The sequence below is a fragment of the Gossypium hirsutum genome, chromosome A04, assembly GCF_007990345.1.
Source record: "Gossypium hirsutum isolate 1008001.06 chromosome A04, Gossypium_hirsutum_v2.1, whole genome shotgun sequence".
In the NCBI taxonomy this organism is placed as follows: Eukaryota; Viridiplantae; Streptophyta; class Magnoliopsida; order Malvales; family Malvaceae; genus Gossypium; species Gossypium hirsutum.
The window spans coordinates 67341340-67347803 of record NC_053427.1 but is presented as its reverse complement, the minus strand read 5'-3'; the positions used below and the strand labels follow the sequence as shown (position 1 = coordinate 67347803).

At 37.8% G+C, this 6464-nt stretch overlaps 2 non-coding genes across 2 annotated transcripts; one reads left to right on the top strand and one right to left on the bottom strand.

The window, feature by feature from the left end:
* Positions 1-263: 263 nt before the first annotated feature.
* Positions 264-369, bottom strand: LOC121228816 (small nucleolar RNA R71). Its single transcript, XR_005926392.1, has one exon. It is a non-coding gene; the product is annotated as a small nucleolar RNA R71 (small nucleolar RNA).
* A 5456-nt stretch (positions 370-5825) lies between these two features.
* LOC121228372 (small nucleolar RNA R71) lies at positions 5826-5931 on the top strand. The gene has a single exon (XR_005925948.1). It is a non-coding gene; the product is annotated as a small nucleolar RNA R71 (small nucleolar RNA).
* The last annotated feature ends 533 nt before the right edge of the window (positions 5932-6464 follow it).

Genomic DNA, 6464 nt, shown 5'->3' with positions numbered 1-6464 from the left:
TCAAATGATATAAAAATTTGTTCAGTTTGATAGTTTGCAGGATGAGGATCCCAATGCTCATTTAGCCAACTTCTTAGAACTATGCGATACATTTAAAATTAATGGCATTTCTGATGAAGCCATACGTATTCGGTTGTTTCCCTTTTCATTGGGGAACAAAGCTAAACAGTGGTTGAACTCATTACCACGAGGGTCAATTACTACTTGGGAACAAATGACCGAAAAATTTTTACTAAAATATTTTTCGTCCCCTAAGACGGCTAAATTACATAATGATATCTCTTATTTTGTGCAGATGGATTTAGAAACACTCTATGATGCATGGGAGAGATACAAGGACCTTTTGAGAAGATGCCCTCACCATGGGTTACCGCTTTGGCTCCAAGTAGAAATATTTCACAATGGTTTGAATCCTTCGACTCGGCAAATGGTTGACGCAGTGGCGGGCGAAACCATCAACAATAAAACACCAGAAGATGCCTATGAGTTTATAGAGGAGATGTCACTGAATAACTATCAGTGGCAAGTCATGAGGACAAAGCCAATGAAAATAGTAGGCGCTTATAACGTCAATTAGGTCACCATGCTCTCTAATCAGGTAGAACTCTTGAATAAAAAGATTGATGGTTTTCTTAGTTCTTCACAGGTTCACCCAGTAATGCAGTACGAAGTAAGTAGCGGTGGAACAAACCATTCGGAATACCGACCTTATGGCCACAGTATGGATGACGAGCAATTAAACTACATGGGTAATAATCCTCGACCTCAAAACAATCCATATAGTAACACTTATAATGCAGGCTGGAAGAACCACCCAATTTCTCGTGGGGCGGTCAAGGAAATCAAAGACCACAACATCCTCCGAGCTACCAACATCCTCCGGGCTACCAACAACCACCCTACCAATAAGAAAAGAAGCCAAACCTTGAAGAGATGCTTTCAAAGTTTATATCAGTGTCAAAAACTCATTTTTAGAACACCAAAACAGCACTTAAAAATCAACAAGCGTCGATCTAAAGCCTCGAAACTCAGATAGGCCAGCTTTCCAAACTAATCTCCGAACGACCATAAGGTAGTTTGCCAAGTAGTACCGAACCTAACCCAAGGGAACAACTCAACGCAATTAATATTTAAGATGACAAATGAGTCGTTGAGCCTGAACTAGAACTGAGGCAAGAAACTGTGGTAAGCAAAGGTCAAGGTGAGGTAGATCAAAATACAAACAAACCAGCAGCCCAATAATCATCCCTCACCCTCATCGAAAGGGTGTCTCCACAAGGCATCTTGAGCATGCTTAGCATGAGGATGATCGAGAGACGCCGAGGAACCCACCCTCCCCAGTATCGTCTCACCCAATCTACAGAGGAGGAGGCCTATAAGGACATTCCTGATGGTGTCCCCCTACAGCACAAGGACCCACCGACTCAGCCACCACCACTGTCTCGTCCAGTTCATGTGGCAGCTTCATATGCTGACATCTCTGAGTGCCTCATTCGATTCGAGCAGCAGTGTTTACAACGATTTGACAACATTGATGCTACTCTACAGTAAATTTATCAGCACCTTCACATCTCATCGCCAGCCCCACCTTGCGAACCATCCAGCAATGAAGATGTTTAAAAATATTTATTTATTATTTTATATTTTTAATTTTTATTAAAACTACTTTTTTATTTTTATTTTTAGTATTTTTAGAATTTTATTTTTAATTATCAATTTCGGTTTTTCTTTATGAGTAACTATTCTTCCTAATATCCCCTAAAAAGTTCCTGATTTTATCACAGTTCTATAGAGCTCTTAAGCTCATCATCACATAAGAACTAAACCTCCACCGGAAAGGTTCTCCACGACTACCATGTCCTGCTCGCCCACGACCACAGCTACCACTAGAGATAATATCCTTTTGGCGCAGGACTTATGGCCTAATGAACCTCTACAACTGTCGGAGTATCCTCCTCCACTCTCAAACCGATTACTCTCCAAAACTCCAGTTCGAGGAATTCATCATACAGGAAGTTTCACTTCTCTCCTTATCTTATTTTACACTCTAATATCTATCTTTGTACATTAAGGGCAATGTACATATTAAGTGTGGGGGGAGGGGTATTTATTTCATAACCAGAAAAATCACTGAATGATTGCCTTGTTCTCTTAAAAAGCTTTCATATCATATTTAGGATAAATTTTAATTGATTAATGATTTTGATTGATATATCTTGAATTAATACATAGGGATTTATGCATTGATTGTTTAAACTTTAAGACATTAGAGAATCAAGCATGATAAGTTGATTTTTAAGAATTTAAAATTATAGGTTGTTTCCCTATGTCTAGGTCTTACTTTGAATTGGAATTCACGAGTTTAAAAATCAAAAATCCATAATTTTTGTGAGATTTTTGAGCCTTTTGAGCATCTATTAATCCTTTCATGCTCACTTTTATTATTGCTTTGAGTGCGTCAGTATTGAACTGTTATTCTAGAACTTGCTGGATTATGCATGTCGAGACCACACTATTTGATTTGATATATCAAAATGATTAAGGTACTTAGGATTAACCCACTCATGCCATGAAAAGCCTACATCCATGATTAACCCTTAGTAAACCCATTTGAGCCTAACAAGCCATTCCTTGTATTAACCTCAATATTAACCTTTAACCCATTATTGTTGAAATCCCCTAAATTAATCCCTATTTTTGTCGAGATTTGAGTTGAATGGATTGCTTAGCTATGTTTTGTTCTTAATAGTTAGTCTATATTATTTGAACTTGTTCTTAAAAAAAACAAAACATGTATACACATTAGTAGTTATCTTCTGTTTGTAAGCTTCAAAAGATAAATTTCATAGTTTGAGAAAGAAGCTCTGTGTACGCAAGTAATGATTAACTCTTTTTCTAGTTAGGTAATTTTTCAATTTAATCTCGATTCTAACCCTTTCTTTCAGCTTGTGACCACACCCCCTAACCAAGCCTCATTACAACCCTCCAAAGATCTTTTGATTGATGTATCATCTTAAATTATAGTGGTGGAGATTTGATTTTCATACAAGCCTATGGTAATGTCTTTTCATTATTCACTATTGAGTGCTTCATTTATTGTCCTTAAACACTTTGAGTGATTTGAGTGAATCTTTAGTGAGGATGTGAAACCCTGTGATATTCTTAATCAAAGGTAATTACTTAGATGCGGAGAGACACCTATGTTTGCATGATTAAATACTCAACTAGGAATGTTTGAAACTTTTATGTTCTTTTAGTTGAATTCTCAATGTAAGATTACCTATGGATTATTCTGAGATATTATCGATAGAAATTATAAGTTGAGAAGAATTTATTTTGATTATGAGTTGAGAATTTTGCTTGAGAACAAGCAAATGCTTAAATGTGGGGGTATTTGATAAACCATCAATTATACATATTTTTACCCCATGTTTAATGCATTTTATGGATGATTTCTCATTAGAATTGGTAAATTCGATGCTCCTAATGCTTTAATTTCATGTTTTATACTTAGAAGAGAATAGGAGAGCGAAAGGAATGAGAAACAAGCCAAAAATGGAAAAAATGGGCCAAGATACGAAATCAACACGGCCTGGACCTCCTCACACGGGAAGACCACACGGCCGTGTCAATTTGGTAGGCTCGAACACAGCCTGAAGTAATCGAACAAGGGCGTGTCCTTACCGAGCCAAAGTTGAGTTCAATTCGGAAAAGGCCAATTTTGAGGGTTTGTAGGCATCCCAAAGCCTATAAATACACCCTAGACGAGGAGGAAAAGGGAGGCAGAGAAGGGGGAGTAAGGAATTACTCCAAGGAAGCCGATTGATCCATCTCAGAAGCTAGACTCATCATCAAGACTGAAGATCTCTCCTCAATTTCCCTTCAGGAGTTTTGGGTTTTCTTTATGTTTTGTATTCTTTATTCTTCTGAGATGTTTTCTTATTTAGTTATGAACTAAAACCCTTAAATACCTAAGGGGAATGAAACCTAAGACGAATCTTGTTATTATTTTCTGAATCGTATGATAAATATTAAACTTATTCTTAATTATGTGTTCTTAATTCTTGTTTTGATATCCCAGGATACTGATTCAAGACATGCTCTTATTCAGAGGAGGAATAGACCCTGTATAAGAGTACATTTTTCATAATTAAGCGGAGTTGATTGCGCGCCTAGACATAGGGTGACAAGACTTTGCCGGATTAGGGTGAAACCTAATAAGGTGATCCATAGATCGAGTTAATGCAACCCTAGAGTGTTAATTAGAGAAAAGTCTCGGTTATTCAATCTAGAGATTAGACGTTATTAGTCTTGAATAGGGATAATAACATAACTTAGGGATCTCTACGAAACAAGTTGAATGAATAAATCGTCTGATTCGGAGCCAGAATAACAAGTAAAGTCTAGGTGGATTTTTCTTTAGGTATTGTCTTAAGTCAATCGATTTTTCCCAAAAGCAATTCCCCAATTCATTTCTCTGTGCGTTCTTCGTTTAGATAATTAGTTAATTAAAACAAAACCTCTTTATTCTTAGGCTAGATAATAAAAAGATAGTTATTACTTGTACTTTTAGTTCATTTGGGTTCGACAACTCGATCTTGCTAAAACTATACTACTGTTCGATAGGTACACTTGCCTACATCGCGATAATTGTTAGTTCAAGAACGAGTAATTATAAATATTTAAAATCTATCACGAAACCACACGATCAACTCCCTGGATCTTTCAATTTGTTGGGTAGCTTATTATGTAATATGGCTGAGCAAACTGCATTCAACTCCACATGCGACGCCTCATCCAACTTTCCTTTATTTGTTCAAAGCTCCTTTAAAAACTTGACTGCATTTGGCATCTGGAAAAGGACATCAATAAACGGTAATTTAATATCTAGTTTCTTTAAAAGTTTAAGGAATTTACGAAATTGTTCGTTTGGTCGGTCTTTCCTTGTCTTATTGGGGTATGGCACACGAGGTTTATATTCTGTACTCACCGGATTTAGGTCATTTTGGCCTACCTCAATCTTACCTTTGCTTACCACCATTTCTGGCCTTGGTTTTGCAACTGACCCTTCCTAATCTTGAATGGAAATCGCGTTGAGTTGCTCCATTGGGTTAGATTCAGTGTTGCTTGGCAGGCTACCTTGTGGTCATTTGGAAATCAACTTGGCGAGCTCGCCAATTTGAGTTTCGAGCCCCTGGATTGATGCTTGTTGATTTTTGAGTGCCGTCTCGGTATTTTGAAAATGAGTTTTCAACATTGAGATGAATTTGGTTAGCATCTCCTCAAGGTTCGGCTTTTTCTCTTGTTGGTATGGTGGTTACTGAAAGCCTTGAGGGGGTGGTGGTCTCTAATTTCCTTGGCCTCCCCATGAAAATTTTGGGTGGTTTCTCCAACCTACATTGTAAGTATTGCTATAAGGATTGTTTTGAGATCGAGGATTGTTACCCAAGTAATCTAACTGCTCGTTCTCCATGTTGTGGCCATAAGGTGGGTATTCTGAACTGCTTGATCCACCTTCACTTGCTTCACACTGCATTACTGGGTGAACCTGTGAAGAACTAAGAAAACCATTGATTTTATTATTTATGAGTTCTACCTGTTTAAAAAGCATGGTGACCGAATCGACGTTATAAACGCCGACTGTTTTCGTTACCTTTGTCCTCATGACTTGCCACTGATAGTTATTCAGTGACATCTCCTCTATAAATTCATAGGCATCTTCAGGTGTCTTATTATTGATGGTTCCGCTAGCAGCTGCGTCAACCATTTGTCGAGTCGAAGGATTCAGGCCATTATGAAAGGTTTGAACCTGTAGCCAGAGTGGTAACCCATGGTGAGGGCATTTTCTCAAGAGGTCCTTGTATCTCTCCCATGCATCGTAGAGTGTTTCTAAATCCATCTGCACAAAAGAAGAGATGTCATTATGTAATTTAGCCGTTTTAGCTGGCAAAAAATATTTTAATAAAAACTTTTCGGTCATTTGTTCCCAAGTAGTGTTTGACCCCCGTGGCAACGAGTTCAACCACTGTTTAGATTTGTTTCTCAATGAAAAAGGGAATAACCGAAGGCGAATGGCATCATCAGAAACGCCATTAATTTTAAATGTATCACATACTTCCAAAAGGTTTGCCAAGTGAGCATTGGGATCTTTGTCCTGCAAACCATCAAACTGAACAAATTATTGTATCATTTGAATTGTGTTAGGTTTCAGTTCAAAAGTATTTGCAGCTATAGTAGGTGTAACTATGCTCGATTCAGCTCCTGTTAAAGAAGGTTTAGCATAATCATGCATAGTGCGCGGAGCAGGATTCTGGTTAACAGCAATCGCAGGAGGTAATGGGTTTTCTTGGTTTTCATCCATCTCCTTGGTTGTGGTTGAAGTATCATCCTCTTGCTCTTCCTCTGTGTATCGTAAGCTTCGCCTTATTTCTCTTTGGTTTCTGTGAACTGTGCGATCGATCTCA